Source organism: Ischnura elegans, chromosome 9 (assembly GCF_921293095.1).
Source record: "Ischnura elegans chromosome 9, ioIscEleg1.1, whole genome shotgun sequence".
NCBI classification, from domain to species: domain Eukaryota; kingdom Metazoa; phylum Arthropoda; class Insecta; order Odonata; family Coenagrionidae; genus Ischnura; species Ischnura elegans.
In genome coordinates, this window is record NC_060254.1 from 91,491,199 (window position 1) to 91,513,814 (window position 22,616).

Sequence of the window (22,616 nt, forward strand, 5' to 3'; positions counted from 1 at the left end):
ACACTAACTCCATCCCTGTCGTGATGTCTCCATGCTTCTGGGTTTCTTCACGCGTGGATTTTTTTGCGAAGACAGTTTCTCCGGTATTCCAACCGGCGTCTTCATCGACCTGAAATATTGGGATACCGGAGAAACTGTCGTCGCAAAGAAAATCCACGCGGTGAAACTCAGAAGCATGGAGACATCATCTGGACAACGCCGCGGAAAATTACGCATTAACCATCCCTGTAGTACCTGGTACGACTGAGATAGACCCTACAGTGTAACTGCGCAAAATGCACACAGACTGACACGCCACAAATTTAATGTATACATAGAAAAACTGCGATTCCAATTACAAGTAGATTTTGATTGAATGGTTCGTGGGGACCAGCGGACGCAACTAAAGCCACATTGGACTGACCTGAATCTCTTCGCCGCGAATCCCCTCTCCCCTTCGGCCGAGTCGTGTTTGGCGATTGCGCACGTCATGCTGGCCGAAAAGTATAAGCGCGACTTGAGAGGTCAGTCACTGCAACGGCGGCGGCACCCACTGGAGAAGCGAGGCGGCTCGGAGGATAAGCGCGTGGGTGGGTGTGGCCGACCCCCTCCCACCCAACCGAGTGGTCCAGCGAAACGAGAGACGCAAGGGAGAGGGGTGGAGGGACTCCATTGAATCGAGTGTGCAGAGCCTGCGAGGTGATCTCAGACGTGGGTTGGGCGCGGAGATTGGAATAATTAAGGACTTCTCATACGGGACTTTCTCGAGTCGATAACGCCCTATCATCTTTATTCTCGTCCAAAAAAAATATTGCAGATGGAATTAAACTGCCCACGAATTAGTGCTTTGCATATCAGGGATTGCATTTGGAAACTAATCCATTTCATACATTTTCGCATCAGATAGAATTTCGTAAAACTTTCGCAGTCATTTCATTTTTATTTTCGTCCAAAAATGATTGCGGATGGAATTTAACTGCCGACAACCTAGTGTTTTGCATAATAGGAATTGAATTTGAAAGCGAATCTCTCACGTACGATTTCGAACCGGAAAGAATATCGTTAAAATTTCGCAGTCAGTCACATTTAGCGGAAAAGGGTTTTATTAAAGTCGCAATTCAAATTAATAATATACCTGCCGAACTGATACTTAATAATATTTAAGTATTTTTATCAGCTGAGAAAATTTAAGGATTTTACCTTATGGAAAAGGGGATTTCTTTAATAGAAGCATTCTAACTTGAATTTCCAAATGCAAGTCAAAATGATGATGAACATCTTGAATAAATCGATGGATTTCGATGTGAAAATATACGTACTTGCAGCTCCGTATATGTCTCGATGAAATCATCTGATGTGCGGGAAAAAATTGAGGACGAAGCACAGTATTTTCTGATCATTTCATATTATTTCAATTTGGTACCAGCTTCTATAGAGAGCAGCGTTGTCCTATGAAAACATGTTGCAGTTGCAGGTAATTGGAAGTTATTTTCCATAAATTTCTAAAAAGAATTGTTTTCGCTTGATCCTGATGAGAAATTCTTTTCCGTGCCGTTGGGCGATGAGAAATGTAGGAGGATACGCGCAGAGGAATTTTTAGGCACGGAATGGGATTGGAAACGAATCTCTAGCATACATTTTCAAACCGGGTAGAATTTCACCGCAGCCAGTAAAATTTAACGGAAAAGGTTTTATTAAGAATGGAATACAAAATTTAAAAAGGTATATCAGCTTAGTTTGAGTCAAGAAATTTTAAGGAAATTACATTACGCAACAAGTGGAATTTCTTTAATGGAAGATGCCCTAATTGAATTTTCCAAATGTAAGACAAAGTCTGATGATGTACATTTTGAATGAATACTGGAAATTCGAAAATGTTTCACATCCATGTATTATGACTTGCCGGCGAATTGTAACAAATTATCAGAGATCGATTTAATATCACACAATTACAAAGAACCCGCACCGATACTTATGAGATCCTCAGCTCCAACTACACACATGATGGATTTTCACTAAACTTGGACATACTTCACATAAAATATTCACTCCAGTGGTGGAAAAGCGAAATGCGTAAATAAGAATCTCTTTTTCACCCTACTTCCATAAACCCAGCTAAACAATGAAGAATAACAGGAATAGAAGGATCAACAACTTTGCTATTTCCACATAGTGATTTATTAACACCGACCATGGTTTCGTTACAGAGTAACATTAGGTGTACCTTGATAATGTTACTCTGTAACGAAACCATAGTCGGTGTTAATAAATCACAATGTCGAAATAGCAAAGTTTTTGATCCTTCTATTCCTGCGATTATGGATTTCCACCAAGTTACGCCCACAACGATTAATTAATGCAGAATAATATTATGAAAAAAAGACATTGTAGTATTTACACTGAGTTTTATTATTAAACAACGCGTTTCGTCGTTACAAACAACATTATCAAGTGTGTATTGTTTGTAACGACGAATCGCGTTGTGTTATAATAAATCTCAGTGGAAATATTGCAGTCTTATTTTAATAATACTAAGAACTTCAACCATATCGTGCCCAACATCATACAAGAAATGAAGAATAAGCTTAATTCACCAATGAAATAATACTTGTCAGCATAAAGAACGTCCAAAATGAAGCAGACCAAATATTCACCAGAGACACCATCTCTCCTCGAAGGCCATCAACATAACAACTGCCAACGCACCTCAGCAAAGCGAAACGCTGGTCCTAGTGATTACTTTTTCCACAACCTTCTGCAGCTTTACAAGACAACGTTCAAAACGATCATCTTTCACCAATTACCGAACCACCTCCCTCCAATGGCGTAACTATGGTAGTGGGGATGAGGGGATAGATACCCCCCCAAAGCCCCTGAGAAATAAAAAAGCCGTTGAAAACTATTGTCTAGTTTATAACCTTAGTAACTACATATGCTCAAAGTTTCATTTTTAGAGCCCAAATGATGTAAAATTAATCCAGGCATACATTTTTTATTAATTTTCCCAAAAGAGTCGCCTGGTGGGGGAGGGGTCGCCACCCCAGTCCCCCAAAGCATATTCCTAGTTACGCAACTGCCTCACTCTGTCGATGCTTTTATCATTACTTTCGCATAATATAAATTTCGCGAAAGTTGGCGAGGGAAAATTCCGCTGTTACTCACACAAATACTTCAATTTCCCGTCTACTGATGCCGGAGATATACTTACTGAAGCTATTTAAGTTCCGTAATAATGACTTCCATTTCAATAATCCGAGGCATTAAGAAGAAATGATCGCGAGATATTAAACAGCAACATATGTACACAGTTCAAGGGATTACTTCGCTTCATTATCGAAGCCATAAATTTTATGCGTAATGAGTTTAGTTGGCACTCGGTAGCACGCGGAGTCCGCTTTTAAAAATGCGTGTGGGAAGCTGTGCACCTGTTTCCAGTGCGAAGCCCCGGTTGGCAAATCCTCCTGCAGTGCAGCAGGGATACAAGAAGGCGAAGAACGTGTTTGCGGGAGAATATGCCCTCATTTGATGGTCGCACAGCGGAGGAAGCGTAGCTATATAAGCTCGAGGAACACGTGGTCGGAAAATAAACTGTTATAAAGATGAGCTCACTTCGAAAAATAAAACGAATCGCATATTAAAGAAAAAACACGGCAATCACAAGGGGAACGACCTTCAGAGTAATTACGGCCGTCTCGTAAAAGTCGCTGACCTTCCCGTTTCCCGTAACGTATTTTATAAACGCCAAAATGATCGCGAGGGGCCTCGCAGTCAACAACGTAACTGTTTGACTTAACACTAATTGCCTTTCGGCTTTCTCATCCAATAAGCCTCCTCCTCCACGCATTTTCTCGGGCTTTTTCATCTGTTGACATTAAATGCATCTGGAATTTATTCCTATCGACGAAGAGCAAGGGCTGATTAGGGTATTGTTGCTTTTGATATCACTGACTACGGGAGTTACGTATGAGAGTTCACGAAAGTGCAGCCCTTAGTATAGCTGTCTTTAAATTGGCGGTTTATGTTATAATAGCCTATTAAGATTTCCCAAGGTGCTGTTAAGGATTCTTCATGGAAGCGTAAGGTAGGAGGCTATGGGAGGAATATTGTAAAAGATTACGCACATCAGTACGAATCCGTACGCTCACACACGTACTCGTTGAATTTCGAGGACGCGCGAAACCATTTGTCGCGTTTATCTCCGGGCAGGATGGACACGTGCGGTGATAAAGGCGTGTGTCACGTCGCTGAGTGCCCAAGTGTCGAGGTATTTGCCTCATAGGGTGCACCAGGGGCCCTCAAATCACGCGGCAGAGGACCAGGTGTTTAGCCGGGAAACCCCCCACCTCCCTCTCCCGCCCCCACCCGCCATAATCTCCCCCTATCTCAACTCTCTCGCGCCAGACCGCAAAACACGGAGAGAGAGAGAGAGAAGGGAGTAGAGGAGAACGAGTTATGTCTGTGTGTGAGAGCACTGAAGAAAAAGAGGGGATAGGGAAAGAAGTAGGAAGGAGAACCGTGGCGGTTGTTCTTCTCTTTGGGAGAGGAAAGAGGGGCTTCTCCTTCCCCATTCCCCGCCTTTTTTTTCCTCGGGAGGAGGGGAAGGGATGGATGCTGTGGCGGTTGGGGGGTGGGAGGGATGTTCCTCCTTCCATGTGGCAACGCGGGCCCGTCTCTTCTTTCGCTCCTCGCGAGAGAGAGAGAAAGAAGAGGAGGAGCGGAAAGGCAGCCAGCCAGAGCCGCTCCGACTCGCTCGCCATGCCCGCCGAGGAGCGAAGGCACGGCCGGGGCTAAAGACTAGTGCGATATGGTCATGTATGCATCCATACACGTCATAAGAGAGGTTACGATAAAAAGCGCGCGGTGAATCCACAGCGAAAAAGGCTGCTACTCTGTACGTTACCTGAGCATTGGAAAAATCAGCTGAGCACGAGGAATTGAAACGTAATACCCCGAGTTTGGCACCTATGTAAATTAGTCAGCAACGATAGTTTCGAATGGTTCTACCGATTTTACATTGCTTACTGAGCGAATTGAATGTTTTCAGCGTAGTTACTAACGGCTATAAACTGTAACTCCTTAGAAATTAGACAACCCTTAAGAAGTAGCTGGGATGTGGCGATGCTCGCGTCGACAACACATTATTGAAGTCTCATTAAGGGCAGGGTTATTAGAGGCTAATAAAAGTTAATACAATGAATTAGGTATGAAAATTTTTCGATTTACTTACGTAGAGATATATATTTTTCATAATGGATCGTAAAAGCGGAAGATAAATTCCATTACTTTAGAAATTTCAGATGATTTCGCTCTGATGCACTTAAGTGTTACCTATATTACGAGTTGGACCTTAAATGTTTCCACTGTTTTGTATCGCAAACCTTTTAATGCTTACATAGGTAGAAATTTAAATAATTTGTGGAGTTCATTTAAGTGCATGGAGCGATTTATAATCAGCGGCAGCCGGATTAGGAGCCTTACGGTGATGTAATTTATTTTTCAAACCAATCAAGTGTGCAGCGCAGCGAAAGCTGGTCAAACACATTCCCTGCCAAATACCCTATAAGTTTGTCATAGGGTGTAATTCAGACCAGATCCATGTAGCAACACGTAGCCTCTATTCCATTCGCACGGGAAGGCGGATGACGCGGGGGGAACCCATGTAGCGACACTTGATCGTTATCTCATCGCCGATGCGTATGACATAAACGGTTGCACTGAACGGTCGACATTCGCCAGGCACGCGAGCGGCGATGAAAGTGATAATCGGTGCGCAACACGATAATCCTAATGTTAACAGTGCCGCTCAAAAGCGGCTGTCATTGTCTTCGAGCTCGCCATGGCATCGTCGATGGAATTGCTAAAGAAGTGCAATTCACCAGCGGGATGCTGTAGCTTTCTAACATTCCATCAATAGAAAAAACATGCCTGTCATTCCCGCATACCTAATTTATCGTTTAATAACATACGTGCGTAATATAGAAGTACTTGGAGCAAATTCTAGCCCTACTCGTGCATAAATTACGAAGGGTAATATCAGTCACAAGCGGAGGAAAATGAACGGAGGCAATGTAATTTTCAGCACTATTCCGACCATCCATTCTCTTCACTGGAGCGTAACAGGGCTCATAACGGCTTTAAATCGTCTTAAGACCAGCAGATAATACTCGCTCTAATTTCTTAATGATAGCAATTCCGCTAAAAGGAGAAAGACTTCAGGAATTCTTCACTTAATAAAGCTATCCCCGTAAAAATTGGCTCGAACATTATTTCTGAATCACTTTCGAGAAAATTACCTAAGAAACACAGAAAATATAGAAATACTTTTGTAACTAATAAATAAAAGCTTTGCGGAGGTTGCACAGAAGTCTCTCTTCTCATAAGGTAACAATCCAGCATTAGACGATGGAAGTTCTACAAGACAAAAATTTGTAGGACCAATCCAGGTCTCTGCACGCCGAATCAAATTCAGTCGGAACACATAACTTCTACAGTCCTTCCCGACCCTTCTTATGCCATCAACATCTTTAGAGAGAAAAGTTTTTCGATAAATGTGCTGATCCAGATTCCTAACTGAATCAATGCCCTCTACCGACCCAATATCCTGTGCAGTTTCTTTACAGGAAAAAAAAATATTCTGGAAGTTTTGAAACTGTTTCGAACTTTATAAGAAGGATGCTAAACGGCCTCCAACGAACATCTCATATCTGGGAGGCGCCGTCAGTTTATAAATTTGGCCTCGTCGATACCTCTCCACATATTCCTCTCTCTCTCTCTCTCTGCCTTGCTTGCGTGCCTTCCCAGAATTCCCTCTCCGATTGCCCACACCCCGTCCGACACTTCCCCCGTTTGCCTTCCTCTCCACGCGGCTCACTTCTCCATCCGCTGCCCACCTCACAAGACTCTCCACTGCACACACCTCTCCTCGCTCCTTTCTCACCACAAACACACCCACATCTTCCACTCCCCAAGTCACACCAAGTCCGGGGGGATGCCAGCGAGGCGGTTTCGCAAGGAAACAGGTGCACAGCTTCCCACGCGAAATTTAAAGGCATTATTATCCTCCGTCGCACACCTCTCCGAGATGAATTTAAACATATCGAGCGAGGAAGGAAGTGAAAAAAAATACTGGTTAATATTTCTCTTGTAAGCTTTTGAAGCCCACACGAATGAAGAGGAAATGTATTCACACATTTATACGCAGCCCTTTCCCCTTTGAAGATGAATATACAACATAAATACGACAAGAATCAAGGGCTGAAATTAATTACAGCGCATACATTACTGAAAGTTTAGAAAAATTATCAGGGTGATTATGCTCGCAATCGTATGGTAGCTACGCAGATTAAAAGTGAGATTTTGACTGAAAGCATGGGCGTAGAAACCTAGCTAAGTTTTTGATGGAAACGTGAATGGAAAATGAAGGTGCAAAAAAGCTTGAAAATGAACCAAATGCAAAGTGAACGGCAGATATGTTAGGTATAAGCTTAAGAGAGGATATCTACCTTCATATGATAATTTCATGAGAACTATTGGAAAAAACCAGGTCCGATGAAATAGAAATATACAATTGGATAAGGGTAACAACAGTGCTATCATGGCAAAAGTAGCAGTGCCGGAACGCACTTCCTTAATTTTTTTGCAAGTAAAATGTTACTCTATTTGTTTCAATTATTTGTCAGCGTATGTAAAATAAATAAATTGAAAAGATGCTTTGATTACGATAGTATATATTAGAAATTTTGAGGCACCAAAATTGATAAAAGTGTTATTATGTCTTTTCTTTTAACCAATGCCAGAACAGCGTTCCGGAACCATGACACCACTGGGTAACACATGAGAGATTGCTAAAAAAAAGTAACACATACTCTATGGGAAAAATAAAGAGCAGAAAAAAGAAATGAAAATTTTCCAAATCTAGAAGATGATGTACGATAGCAAATACGTTATGCTCGCTATTGGTTACATTTTGCGGCTATTGAGGTCCGAAGCCTTCCAAATACGTGCATTTTTAAAAGGATGCGTTTGAAAACGAGCGGACTTCTATAAAAGACTTGAATATTACTCCTTATGTAAACTGAGGAAAACATTGCGTCTGCGAATGCGACATCGGCTATTTCATAAGTTATCGATATATTTACGACCCTTCAGAACTGCTGAAATTAAGGAAAATCTAGCTATCTTCATCATCAATGAATGTAAGGCGAGCTCGAATCGTAAAAATGAAATTAAAACGCTAATCAAGGAAATTAATGAAAGTTGTAATAAGGTATGACTCATGTTTTCAAATAAAAACTACTCATAACCACAAGATTTCTCATCGTTGACGTTAGTTACTTATATACTTGACGAAGAGACGTTAGTTGCATTCATGATACTATTTATGCTATTAGAATTGTTTCCAGAAAAGTTGGCGAACGCATCGACTGTCAGTGGAAAAGAATAAATGATAACACATACGCAGACCACGGTGAGACTCCATCATGCAAGGAGACGGGACTATTGTTTTCTTTCAGGCAGAGCTATGCTATATGCTCATTTAAACAATTAAGAATGTGTCCACAAAGAAGCTTAAGGTAGCGCTACTTGAAAACAAAGGCCGGCAATAGTAGAAGAAAGAGACGAGAGGAAGGGTATGAATTATCCGGTCATTTGAATCTAGAACCTATTCATGTGTTAATCAGGGGTTGATTAGAGGAAAGGTCGCCGTTAGATAACAATAATATCCAATTACTGACACTACTGGAAAGAAAATAAAGGGTGGTAACGAGGTGTGATTGAACTTCCAATTAAGTTTACTGGATTCATATGACTTCCACAACTATTCAGACACCCTACATTCTAAAGACCGCTATACACGGTGAATGATCATGCGAATGAAATTATTCGCCGTGTGTAACGGAAAAATTTGCGAATTAACAGTCATGTGCATGATAATTAAATGAAAATTAGAACATGTTCTATTTTGATCGCATGATCCTGTGAATGATCATTCGCATGATCATTCACCGTGTATAGCGGCCTCAATTAACATGATGCAACTCATATAAGAATGGGGAACCTTCATTGACTTCATCTACTACACATTTCGGGGGTTTGAACACAGAACACATAGAGAAACCCGCCACTCCATTGGTGGTTAGCAGGGAAAATAAAAAGTTGCAAATAATTGGTAATATGGAAGGAAATGGGAGGAGTTTGGTACTATCATTTGCAAAAGTCTTGCAACAAATCGAGCGGCGCCACTTTCGCTCCATTGTCGATTTCTGGCCACCATTAAGTTTGATTGATCACTATCTACGTATGAATCTTCATGGTAGCTCGGGAACGACTCACGAACGGGTCATCGTGACACGGGAGTGAGACGTAGGAAATCATTACGATGTTCAGTTGAGTAAACGAGCGTAGATGTTGTTAAGTCGTCGCGGCGTTTGAGATTATTTTTGTACCCGTAGTTGACTGGAGTAGATAATTGAAAATATTTACCCGTTAAAAGAGTGGGAACCTATGACGCCTGGCTTCCAATGGTAAACCCCATAAGGCCGGCCGGGGGCACGATTTCGCCATTAGGAACACGGAAATCAACTCGCTCGTAACCCTTTTTTTAGGAATTCAACGTCGTTCAGGAGATTTTATATTAAGTTATTGAAATATTTGTTCGATATAGAAGAATTAATAAATGAAAAAAATTAACTGGCAATTTTCCGGAAAAAAACACGACTCTGTCGTCTCCACCATATTTAATTGATTGGCATTAAATGGTTCTTTACGTAGGTTGAAGCTGATAAAGATAGCTCCATAAGCTTTCTTCTGCATTAATTATCAATTTGTTAATTGGATAAATATATTTACACCGATGGAAATGTTTCTTCGGAAAAAAATGGAATTTTGATTGCCAAAAAATCGCTAGGCCTCATCGTTGCTAGCAGAATGTGTCTCTATTTTTACTGTTTACATATCTAGGAGAGGCTTAAATTTTTACGATAGCACTAATATATTTAGTGATCATGTCGCATTAATCTTCTTTTCGTTATAATAAATTAGTTATTGTTTCGATTTTAATATTTCGGCCATTTTTATATTATTAAGGACAACCAACTTAAAGAGTGACTTAATAGTACGACTTTTCCCTATCCATGAATGCCTCCATTGGTAAGGTTTCCATTAATAACAACGGACAGAGATTAAATTGAAAGTCAATTTAAACCAATATTCGCCCTTTTTTAGGGAGGGAAATACTTTGCGCATATATTAGGGAGGTAAAATACTTTGCGCATAATTTAGCCGCTCCCTCAGCTCTTAACGCTGAATCGGGTGCTCCCGGGCCGTAGTTTTGGTCAGCTAATAGGCCCTGCACCTCGTCTTGCCCTACATCTTTATCGTAACTTTACCAGCCAGGGATGAGGAAGTAGGTTACCTGGAGTAAAACTTGCAGGTCGTAAGTGATTCTCACGTACTTCCAAAATAGTGTAAATAGGGCCAATTTGTAGTGCTATCATATACATGTTGATGCCACAATTTGCTTGAAGAAAGTACGCACTAGAAAAATAGTTGATAAGTACCTCAAGATAAGCCTTTCCGATATTTAAAAATAAGCGCCGTGGTGCGTGCCCGATTAAGGATTACCATTACATAGGTTATTCCTAGGATTGTACTTAGTAGATCAGCTAGTCTCACATTCTGTCCCTTTCCAACAAAATTACTGTATAAAAAAACACTGTTTGTAGAATACTGAAGCCTAAAGTTTAAAAGTAAAATTATTCACTTAATTTATATCTTTTTCTATCTCTAAGAAAAGTTTCCGTCACTGCTCATTTACGAAACGAAAAAGGGTAAAATTGTTCTGAAAAACTTTACTGGAGAAATTAACTTGGTAGGAAATGGCGACAAATTGATGACAAATAGGCAGCATACTACATAGACGGACAGCATAATCGCTGCAAAATATCATTCATAATTTTCTTTTTAATCAGATAAAATTGATCTATTTAAGAAATTACGTATATGGAACCTTAGATTATTACGATAGTTCTCATTCCAAAGGTTAATAATTTTGAGCAGTTACGGACCTGTAAGGGAAACCATATAGCACTAGGAATTACATTCACCAGTGATTCTGATTGGAGTTCCTTCAAGAAAACGCAATTGATTCGTCCTACCGCGCTAACTACGCATGATTCCCGTCGCACGGTCATTTAAATTAGAAATTGTTGCAAAAAATGCTCCAATTCAACAGCAGGTATCCTCTTAACATAAATTTCAAAAATAAAAAAATTTAAAATAAAATACAGCTGTGCGGAGGATAAAAAATTTTCGGCCACAGGTAGGACTTGAACGCGGGCCCCTTCAAACCGCAGCCCGAATGCTTATCCACTCGGCTAATGCTAGCTCAAGGTCATTGATTGGAAATTTTGATTATTTAATGTTATTGTAACACTGAGCTCCTTGTTCTTCTCCTACGGCTTCTCACTTGAACGAATTTGATCAAAATAATCACTTTCTCGGTATATTAGTCTTTTATTCGTTTATATGATTATAACTTGAGCACGGAGGCTTTCGCATACTCTATGTTTCGGCTGGTTAGAGTATACAATAGGAATATAATGATGTTGTCGCCTGCGGCTTCGGCATGGTATCGTCTTTTTAAGTTATTATTATTTGTTATTATGTTTCAAACTCGGTATTTGTATTTCTAATTAAGCAAGCGTATACATTCATTACAAACAGAAATTCTGTTAGGATTTGCTTACGTCCTTCTTACTGGACTTGAAAGGTTTTATGAAATGAGCTGCAGTTCCACTGATGCCTTAAACATAAAACGTATTGCCAACAAACACATTTCCTAATACAATGTAACCTACTCAATGCAAGTAGATAATTCAATTAATAATTCTAAGTAAGTATCCTACATTATTCCGAATTCATCAGTGTATATGTAAATGATTGCATCTAAATAAGATAACTTAATCATCAACGACATAGCAGCTTAGAGTTATTATTCGCATTCACATTAATTCAGCAGTAGAACATATTATCAAACAATACCTGTTGAAATCCGACAATCATTTAAAATGGGACTTCTAGCTGGAATTAAGTTTTCCTCGTCATACTTTGAATAAGTGGAAAGGAATACATCTTTACCGATTGACGGACGTCGGTGAACTCTGTTATTACTTACGCAACGATTAATGCCGATCAGCTTAACTAATTCATATTTTACGTGTTTGCTCAGATATTTATATGATGAAACACTGGGAATTTCAAGGCTGCCTCGTATCATATGTCGTAGATATTGTATTAAAAAATCTACCCGAATCGATAGATGTAAACAAAAGTCTGCCATGTTCACAGTGAACGACTCGTGATTTCCAGCTCTCTTAAAAGAGCTGAGATCACTCAAAAAGAGCCAAGCTACCAACTTTTTAAAATCTCTCCGAGGAATTACCTTCGATCTTTCCTACTGCATTAAATGCTACAATGTGTTTGGGGGAATATTATGAACATTAATTTCACTTAAATGGAAGCGGTCAAATCCCGAGACTGAAAAGGATGACAATATACCTCAACCACCCAATGACCCGTTCTCCATGCATTGAACCATGAAGACTAGTGTTGGATTGTTGCATACACCCGAAAAACATACAATTTCCTGGCACAATCTTTGTGGAGCGAAAGTGGCGCCGCTCGATTTGTTGCAAGACTTTTGCAAATGATAGTACCTTCGTAAATTCTAATATAGTTAAAAAATTACGGTTTCGATCGATCAGATTTGAATTTATATAGGTACGTTATAGGCACTGAGGGAGGGTTACAACTATTGGGGGTGAAGACGGTCAGCAGATATCTAATTGAAATTGAGTGGTCAGCAGACTACTATGGGTTGCTAGGGAAGGCTGTGCTCTCTACCGGGTGCTCCAATCGCGGACTACGCCAGCCGAAGTTAATGGATCTAAATATAATAAATAGGAGCGGCCATCAGTACTTCCATGAACACGAAACTGGTGCATGCAGTCAGAGCAATAGGCCTTTCAAGACGGCAGCCACGGAATCCGATATAATTGTATATTACCCGGAGATGTGAATCCAGCTCTGAAATCACATCTTCCCATTTGCCGCTAATGCATCTGCGGCAGGGGAAATAGCAAACAAGCCGTCGCATGGCAAAAACCACTTGATGAACGGACGCCTCAACCTCTGACGTCGGACAGAGCAATAAAAGACGAATTTGAAGAAGCGGTGAAAAATTTGAAGAACGGTTCCCCGGTCCGAGGGCGCTAATCAAACTCGGGTCAAAAGAGGGAGAGGGAAAAAATACCTTCAGGAAAATAAATAGATTTCCGAATACCGCTCGCGAAGAAGAGTCGGAATTGCCTTCGTACAAGTCCTACCACTTCATCAAGTGTTGTCATTCATTCACCGAGGAAGACAACTAGAAGGCACATCCGCTAGGAGTAAAGAGAAAAAAAAATAGGAAGAAGACGAGGCGGGAGCACAGGTGTTGTTTTTAAGTGCCGCTTTCATAACGGCGCGAACAAATTGAGCGACGGCAGGCGAGGGCAAAACGGAAGCGAACGGCGAAAAATTGAATAATTGGAGATTAAGTTGTTTATGCTTGGGCGTGTGAGGAGGAGGGGGAGAAACGGGAACGTATTTAGAGAGGGGGGAGGGGCTGTTTTCTTGCCGAACAAGGAGCGGGGGAATTGAGACAACAAGAATGACCCATGTATTTGCCCACCCTGACTAAGTTACCAATTAAAAAAAAAAACGCGTAAGAATACGGGGTCGCGTAAAAACTACCAGTGGGGTGATTAGGTGAGTGAGGTGATAGCTCAAGGAAACGTAATATCACAATTGGCCTACTTACGTCGAATACTCGTCACCATCACGCCGATAAGGCAAATTGTCTTCATAAGTAGTAGGCAAGTTTTGCCTTTGCATGAGTATGAAGAATAATTTATAGTAAGTATACGTGATATTTTATGTCCGTGTGGTGTGCACGTGGAAATCCTCTAGTATGGTGAATGCTGGTGAATAATAACCCCCTGCCGAACACCCTTGAGGAAGATCGCAGGGCATTGTGTAGACGTAGATAATAACAATGCCACAAAGGAATTGTTTTTATTAAGTAAACGTCGTTAAAACTGCGTAACATTTTAAAATGAAGGTTGAAACTTGGTTATGCCACATGAGCTTTATTTACGACCGGCTTTTGAATTTTTAAACCATGGTCACCTCAAGCTGAACACGAACCAAAGATTTATAAACAATGCATTTTCCTTAATTATTACTTAACTTGTTTACCCCCTTCTCGCCACCGCATACAACCTTCCATTTTTCTCGACCCTTTCCTCCTTCTGTTTTGTAACACTACCTCTATAACTGAATGTTTAAACGCATAATATTTAAAAAAACACATTCTCAGGACTTGGTTGGAATTTGACAAATTAGTTAAGGAAGGAAATTCAAACATCTGCGCTCTAACAGCTACGGCACTACGTCACTTCGAGCTTCCCTTTCACTATTTACCCGCCGTGGGTGCGAGAATCTTCCGATAACTCTCCTCTCGGAATTGGCAATTTTCACAAAATACTGAACAGCACCCAATAATTAGTAGCACGTGTGGCTCAGATCATGTTTTGTTGTCATTTTGGGTAAATAGAGTGACGTGGAATCCACAAAAAGAATATGTTGCTTATTAATAGTCGAGAGACGGCTAGTAAGATCTTTCCCGTAAGGATGGAGACATTGACGTCAAATGTTAATTTAACATGGATAAGAAAGGGTGGCATACTCTTAAGCAGTTTTAACGAGGAAAATTCAATTAACATTCTATTAATTAAACGTTAGAGCGAATCTTCCTGGTTCAGGGTCCCTCAAGGAATAGCGAGTAGTTTATACTTACACGCTCTTTCCAATCCCCCTACGCTAAAGCATTATGTACCAAGGAAAGTGATTTATCAACACCGAATTTAGCATATGGTGAGCTGTACGTCGAAGGATGGCCGATTTTAAGATGCAAGGAGCCTAAAAATTTCTTTGAAGCGCTCCCCGAGCCCCTAATAGATACTGTCTTTGCCTTGCATTCACTTCAGACCCTGGGCGATAAGCAGCACATTTCGAAACAGATATGGGGGCTGAACGGATGTGCGTTGGATTGCGCTTGACAAGGGAAAAATTAATGGGTACTCAAAACACCCAATCGCTGTTGATGTTTCGATACTGATTAGACGTGTCAAACATAAGTTTACTTTGTGGCAAAGGCTTTATAACTTTATCAGCTTCAACACATTAGCTAGGCATCTACACATTCACCGAGAATTTGATCTTTAATTCAAGCCACTTAAGCAACCAACTGGAAGACTAAGTAACACTTCGACTGTTCCTATTCAGTCCATTAATTGTAGTTGGTTATACCTAATGTTACATGCGTATCATCGTGGGACAAGTTCAGCCGGCAAAATAGACGTCTACAACGTCGCAGACGGTGGTGAAGTGATTATGAACGTTTGAAACTGTATCAATTCTCATCACGTTTTGCATTTGCTTCGCTTAGGGCTAAGGAATGCGGATTAAGAGAGATATTGAGAAGAAAACATTGTCAGTCCAATGATAAAAATTCCTGGCACGACCAGCTTATCGCCGTATAGTTGACATCGATGCGTGAATTTGCTCGATATTCGGCAACAGTTCTGCCGCGCAATTTTATACAAGAATTGACAAAAGTTTCTTTTTTCAATGAGCCTTAAGGTGCGTTTACACTATGTAACATGATGTATAAAACAAGTTACATATAACATGTTTTAAGAAAAGTTACAAATCCGTGTAACATGTCACATTGTGATATAAAACAAAATATCGTGTAATACAACAAGTTTTTGGTTTCCCGCTTCGTGTGACGATGAAACCTCATTATAGGTTTGGCAAAAGACCATTTTATTTAATGAAAGAGTGAATTCGGTTGCCACGCAACTTCCGATGAGTCTCCATCTGTCTCGTTTCGCTGATGTGATCGGAATAGGCGGACAGATGGGTGATAATTGAGAAACGTTCGTAATCAAGTCACCGACAAGTGCGGGAATGCTGACCGTTGACTTTGCCAGAAGTAACAGATTGCCGCCTAAGCATGCAGCTTCCCCACTTTCGATATCGCAGCGCCGGACTGCATCGGAGGAACACGATTAGGAAAGATCTTGAAGGAGCAAAAGGCAAAAGATCTGAATTCCTCTGAATCTTCCCTCCAACGCGTTGCATGGTTACGACCGGTGTTTATACGTAAGAAAACGTTTGGTTTAGCTTTTATCGATCAGTGGCATTTGGTCGGCGTTTTACGTGGGTGGCGAGGACTGCGCATTGGATTATAGGTCGGGGTGACTCAGGGCGATGAGAAAAGGAAATTTACATTGCGGCGGAAAACCTTTCTGAAGGGGTAACACTGCAAGAAAATTAATGGCTGAGACGAGTGCGTTCCTGGTCGATTCCTAGGGTCATTACGTACAGAAAGAGCATTTCTAGGGAGAAAATGGCACATAAAATGACGAACGGAGAATGTATGACATTGCCAACAGCATATCTTCGCTGAAAGGGCATGACACGAGGTGAATTCACATGGTAGAGAGACCTTTAAGAGATCATGGAGTAATTGCAATTATTCCATGATCTGAAAATGCAATAATTTATCATGGAATTAAATATTATACTCAACGACACCAAACTGTCCTAAACACATTAATGGCCACATAATAACGTTTGGTGAGTGATCATGAAAAGATAAACATGATTTTTTAAATGTCAGTTTTTTTCAATCAAAAGAATACATTGTGGACAGTTTCACCTTCCGGACATGCCCGCGAGTTGAACCCGCGTACAATGTTTACATTTCTCTCGGAAACATGGAGACAAGTAGTACGCATTGGATCTTAAAATGAGCATTTAATTGGGTGTCAAACAATTGTTCTAAATAAAGGCAGAAAGAAGCTAATTGAATTAAATCTGTAGATCAACATGGGGAAAATAACCCCTCCATTTGGAAAATCGAGTGTATTAATAGGGAGATATATTTGACAGTGAATTGCTCGTTTGAGAAATAAAAACAAGCCATCGGTATCCTAACTATAGATAATCCTATGGAATATATTGCTAAAACTACTGTACACATTGTAACAAACTGGCATAAGACTGAACATCAGAGGCCTCCAAAATTGGTAAATCGTGAGTGATCGATACAAAGACAGTAGTTTTTCGAAATGGAGAAGAAAATTCCGGGGCTAACTAAAGGAACTTAAAAGTTCAAATAAAATGGTCAGGAGGTAGTCTATTTATTTGCGACAAAATATTTTATGCTTAACCCGGCATGGGACAACCTTGTGGAGACGCCGAGGATTTATGTGTGTCATCACGTTTGGAGGCACAATACCTGACAGCCCAGGTAAGAATGGAATCCTAGGCGACACTGCAAGGGTATGTGGCATGGGTTGCAATGGCCAGGGTGAAAGGGAAGTCCACCCATACACAGTTTTAAATGGAACTACAACTGAATGGTCGGTCTCTCAGGCAAGACTTTCGTACAGCTGTTGTGTGAGTACTAAGGTAAGAGGTCAGTTTCTTGTCGATCCGTTCATTCAGGGGTAGTGGCTTACCAGTTTATGGTCCTCGGTCCCTCCGGCTGAGGCGCCGGTCTGCTGACAAGGTCTGCCCTCGGAAATCCTCCGAGCACCTCCGGGGAAGCCGACGAACGACGACGATGTGAATTTTCAATCACAGAGAAGGGGACCACTACCAGGAGGAGGGGTTTCAGTGGCAGGGAAGATGTGAAATCAACACGAATGATACCACTACGACGATTACGCCTCAAAACGAGGGGGAAATTGGATCACTAAACCGTGGTTGAATATGAGAGGTATAAACAGATACGTGTCCTACTCAGTCCCGTTCATATTCACTCTGGATCAAGTCGATGACACTAACTCCAGCACTTCGAGATAATGCCTTATCCTTCTCTTCCTGATATGATATATCAGAAGGACGGAGAAAAAGAAGCTTCGCTCCAAGCGTGATCTTTTGGAGAGGGAAATATAGAGTAGGCTTATAATTCAAAATTAGGAACATTGGAATGCTACCCTTGTCTAGTTTTCCAGCAACGAAAGCAATGTACTTAACTGACCGACAACCTTTAAAATGAGGAAATGGTCGATAGATTCTTCTTCAAAATAGACGAATGATGAAGTCCGGCATCGAAAAGCAGATGAAAAGTTTTATTTGCCCCAACACAGAACTCCGCTTCTCAAAACAGGAATGAAAACATCACACCAGAGGTATCGTAACTGTTTGAGAAGGGACGAGTGCGGATAAGCCTAATTCAGAGCACAAACAAGCACAAACACTCGAATATACACAGGGAAACACTTTTTTCGTGAGGCAGTAGGATCAACACAGCGTTGTATCTCCTACAGTCTTCCCTCTGGGGTTCTGACTAGCTTCCTGCCTAAAAGTCACGGCTGCAACCAACTCCCGCGATGAAAACGAACAGGGGGACTGGTGTTGCTGCTTCCTTTCACCCCCGCACCGTGGATGTGTGGTGACAAACCGTCTCTGTGCGCGGAGGGAAGCAGGATAATAATCTCAGCTTTCCGCGGCACTTCTTCTGTAGCTCCGTCACTCTCGCCCTTCGCTCGTGAAGACGTGCGGCCTCGTAGGTTTACGCAGCGGAGAATATCAGGCGGCCTGAGCAACTCTTGGAGTCGATCCCGCCGGGTTTTCGAGGGAGTGTAAATCCGTCCCAGCCAAGAAGAAGAGTCCCACCCGAGAAAACGAGTATCTGCCAAACCGTTCCCGAGAATGTGGTGGAGAGCGGATTAATTCCAGGCGAAAACACAAGCAGTGATGTCGAGGTTGGAGGGCAACAATCAGAAGTCCACGAACGCAACACACGCCGCCGAGCGCACCGCTCGCGCTCAACAACAGACAACAGCAACAACAACAACAGACGATAGCAAATCGCAGTCCGGCGTGCACACACTGCCAACGTCTGCGACTCGACTGAAAGATCTCTTGTGATACGGAGAGAGAGGACCACTTGGGGAGGAGGAGGAGGAAAGGCGCAAGGATGGGGTGGTGGCGGTCCTTTCTTCCCCTCCGCTCCCCATCCCACCGGCTCCGTTGGAGGGGAGAAACCAGGCTCTCCCGCCAGCCAAGGAAAGTGCTGCACTGGGATGCCTTTGTAAAGGGGGTCCCGAGGTTGCGCGCGAGTCACAGAGTTCTCACTTCCCCTCCAGCAAAACACAACAACAGCTCGCCCACCCTCCTCCTCCCCCGCTCTCTACCACGGCTGCCAACGTTGCGGCAGTGGGTTGGAGGATCCCGGGTTTTTCTTCCACGACCGCCGATCACTCCGCTGACCGTTTCCTATGGTGCGGTAGGGCACTGACATTTTCGGGAGGCGGCAGGGGTATTCCCATATACCGCATTCCTGTCCGAATCTACTTGCTTGAATTCAGTGATTTTTCCCGTACATATGGTGGGAAATTGCCTTTGAAAATGGACTTCATACATTCTGGCCAATCTTGATCTATAACACTCAGAAAATGCCATAGAGACATGGGTGCAACGACCGGGGAGTAGGAGGGGGGGACAACTGCTCCCCTCTATAAGCGAAAATAAATTTAGTTCAAAAGAAAAGTTATGAACAAATTATCCTTTTGAAGAAAAATGATATTGGTATAAGACATGGAACTAAAATAAAAATCATTATTTTTTCAAGTAAATAATTATAAAAACTAATAAATTTCTGTGATAATTTCCTTAAAATTTTGGTTTCATTACCCTTTTCTGTGCAAAAAGTTGCAACTTGAACGGCCACAGCTAGTCCCCCCCCTAGTTTCGATTCTGGTTACGACAATGCATAGAGATTGAGCTCAAAGCAACATTTATTAATTTCTTATTTTTAACCTCGTTCGTATTTATGGGGCTAACCACTATAATTCATCTGAGATTCATCGCCTTTCATATGAACTTTATTTTGTTTTATGTATTCCTGACCAGCGAAAACAGCTCCTTTAGCCTTTTACAGCGGGGTTTTTTTACTTGCAAATCAAACTCTCCCGAACATACGTGCCCTGGATACAGTCAACCTACCCAGGCGGGACTCGAACCCGCGACCTCCCGTGTGTTAGGCAAGGACTTCTCCCCGCCGCCGCCGAGGCCGGCAAAAAAAACCATCTGGCTCTGCCGTGATTCGAACCCGGATCTTCCGAATGCCGGTCAGGTATGCTACCAGTTACACGAACTAGCCATCATGAATATCCTACAGTATCAATAAATATTAGAGTACGCCCGGTGTTGACTTTAAATCGTCGCCCGTTCAATTAGGGAAATCTTATCCCGCCGAGCGGCAAGCAATGTTTTTTTTCATTTCGTCTCTACAAGGTTGGCAGCATTCCCTAACCCTCGTGTGAGGAGAAGAAGGGAGAAAGATTTTTGGGAAGAGGGAAGGATTTCACCCCACCCTCCCTCCGTGGGGAAAACCTCCCCTCCTTCGAGCCACAACCTTCCCCTCCCGCGTGTGAGTAGTAGATTAGGGGAAGGGGGATCGTTTTTGTGCCTAAGGGGGGAGGGGGATGGGAAGTTTTTGGGGGTCGGGCGGGCCATTTCTCATCCCCCCATCCGGCTGGGTTCCAATGGAGGAGGGAAGCAAAGTTAAAAGGGAGGAGGGCCAGGCATCTTTAGGGCAGGAAGGTGTGGTGTGAGTCTACTCCGAGGATTCCTGCACTGAGGGGAGGGGGAAGAGAGTCCTTTCCCCTTATTTCTCTGGTTGTGAGGGACGTAGGGGAGAGTTATGTGAACTACACACATATACATATATGCACACGTGGGGTTTAGATAAGCGCATGTAAAGTTACATATTATAGCCGGAGACAAAAAAAGCACATAGGAAGAAATAGATAAATGGGGAAGACTCAGAGATAGACAAACGGAACGTTGTTGGGTTAGGCGGAAAATCATCGTTCCCATCTGGGATGTGTTTTACACATTTCGAATGGTTTTTGATTCCGAATGGTTCTTATCCGCTCAGGATTTGTGCGTCTGTAAAGTTCCATTCGGACGTCTCACTGCTACGGCTTTTGTTGCCGCCGAAATGAAAAATTTCAGTTGCACAAAATTGCGATTGAGTTTCAACAAATCTGAACCAACCGTTCGGAATAACTGCAATAACTGTGAAGCACTGCAGTGTCCCTGTAGAGAGAATCTGGGAGGGATCGAACTGGGACCATCTATCTTCATGCCTGATTCGCGGATTTCTCAACCAAGGAGACGGGAAACAGCGTTAATGACAAGTTGAAAACAGGCTTAGTCTTATCTCCAATTTCATGACACTTATCGATTTGTTCCTAGTTATTTTCGTATTAGTATTACGTTTCGAAAGTGCCAGATGAAAACAGCAGCCTACTTATGTTTTTAGGACTTGGTAAAGGCAGGCTTCCTGAATCTATCTATTAGCTAGGCGTAGGGCACCTACATGTACCAGCGATTATTTTTATCAACATGAGGGAGGTTTACTTTCCAGAAATACATAATAACGGAGAGGTGTCATAGAAGGAAGTGCATAAAATTACTAATTTTTTCCTGTTTTATTTTAAATCTATCATTGGATTATTTTCCGGGTTCAGAACTATTTTTCGAGTTAAGAACTGCCTCAATGACATCAGTGCGCTGTATAGCCGAACTGCTAAGAATGTGTGAAATTAGTACGGGGTGAGCTCTACCTTCACCCATCCACACCAAACTTCGGGTTGAATCACTAAGAGAGTGAGCTAATCCTTTGACGCGCTTCCGACTTGCGCGTTTGCATGATATCAAGCGAGGGTGATCACTAATCTAATTACATACACATGCGATCATGGCCTCACACTTGCGTCATGTGACCATCCGCATGAATTATGGATATAAATGGGTTTGTGTGTGGGTGGGGGCAGGGTTTTCACCCCTCTTCCCCCCCCCCTCCACACATAATTTTTTCCTCTCTCTTCCTTTTTAAAACTCCACCAAACCCCTCCCATACCCTACCCTCAAAGGGTCGGGCTTGGTGTGAGGAGGAGGCAAAGACGGCGGCGGGTGTGGGGAGGTCTTTGGATGGTGTCAAAAGTGTGAAAGAGGGGATGGGGGTGAGAAAGGGTAGGAGGAGGATCGGCCGTTGGAGTTTTTGAGCGGAGGAGGGAGTTGGAAGGTAGTGAGAGTTGAGGGAGGGTGGGAGGGATATATAATCCTCCCCTCTCTCGGAGGTGGGGGAGCGGGCGGTTTGGGGAAAAAACCAGTTTGCTCCCTCCTCCTTCTCCCACCTTTCCATTCTCTTCTTCTTCGTCTGTCTGCCTCCTTTCCTTTCCTTTCGGGGGAGGGCTCGCCTCCTTCACAGACCTCCTCCTCCGAGCCCGCCTACCTGCCGAGAAACGCATTTTCCCGTTCACGGGGTCTTGAACTCTCCGTGGTGATGTGTTCAGGAATGAGTCGGTCCGCACAAATTTTTTGAGGGTACGTTTTTTTAGGAGAAAAAGTGTATCTTTCGTAGCAGTGTAAGTATATCTTTGGAGGAGACGACCGAGTGCTTAGGCCATTTGCGCCACAGGGTCACTGGGATAATATTAGGGATA

The 22,616-nt window shown here is 42.3% G+C and overlaps 1 protein-coding gene across 1 annotated transcript in view; it reads right to left on the reverse strand.

Annotated features, from left to right (window-relative positions):
- Nucleotides 1–19,027, reverse strand: part of LOC124166088 (repulsive guidance molecule B-like) — a 104,312-nt gene extending 85,285 nt beyond the window's left edge. The window contains exon 1 of the mRNA XM_046543711.1: nt 17,613–19,027. The gene's annotated coding sequence lies outside the window, so the exon portion shown is untranslated. The remainder of the gene's footprint in view (nt 1–17,612) is intronic.
- Between the last annotated feature and the right edge of the window lie 3,589 nt (nt 19,028–22,616).